Source organism: Salmo salar, unplaced genomic scaffold, assembly GCF_905237065.1.
Source record: "Salmo salar unplaced genomic scaffold, Ssal_v3.1, whole genome shotgun sequence".
NCBI lineage: Eukaryota > Metazoa > Chordata > Actinopteri > Salmoniformes > Salmonidae > Salmo > Salmo salar.
In genome coordinates, this window is record NW_025549503.1 from 4,143 (window position 1) to 4,994 (window position 852).

An 852-nucleotide genomic window follows, 5' to 3' on the forward strand; every position below is an offset into this window, starting at 1 on the left:
TCTCTCTCTCTTTTCTCTCCCTCTCTCTTTTTAATTTATTTTCTCTCCCTATCTCTTTTTTCCCTCTTTTTTCTCTCTCTCTTTCTCTTTTTCCTTCTTTTTCCCTCTCTCTTTTCCCTCTCTCTTTTTCCCTCTATTTTCTCTCTCTCTTTTTTCCCCATCTCTCTCTCTTTTCTCTCTCCTTTTCTCTCTCTTTTGTCTCCCCGTCTCTCTTTTCTCTCTTTCTTTTCTCTCTCTCTTTTTTCCCTCTCTCTCTCTCTTTTTTCCCTCTCTCTTTTTCTCTTTCCCTCTTTTTCTTCTCAGTCTCTCTCCCTCTCTTTTCTCTGTTTCTCTTTTTTCCCTCTTTCTCCGCTCTTTTTTCTCTCTCGCTCTTTTTTCTCTCGCTCTTTTTTTCTCGCTCTCTCTCTTTTCCCTCTCTCTCTTTTTTCCCTCTTTTTTTTCTCTCTCTCTCCCTCTCTTTTTTCCCTCTCTCTCTCTCTTTTCTCTCCCTCTCTCCTTTTTCTCTCTCTTTTCTCTCTCCCTCTTTTTCTCTCTCTCTCTCTTTTCTCTCCCTCTCTCCTTTTTCTCTCTCCCTCTTTTTTCTCTCTCTCTCTCTCTCCCTCTGTCTTTTCCCTCTCTCCTCTCTTTTTTCCCTCTTTTTTCTCTCTCTCTTTCTTTTCTCTCTCCTCTCTCTCTTTTTTTCCCTCTCTCTCTCTCTTTTTTCTCTCTCTTCTCTCGCTCTCTTCCCTCTCTCTTTTCAATTCAATTCAATTCAATTCAATTCGCTTTATTGGCATGACGTAACAATATACATATTGCCAAAGCTTATTTTGGATATTTACAATATAAAAATAAATAAAAATGAGAATCAAA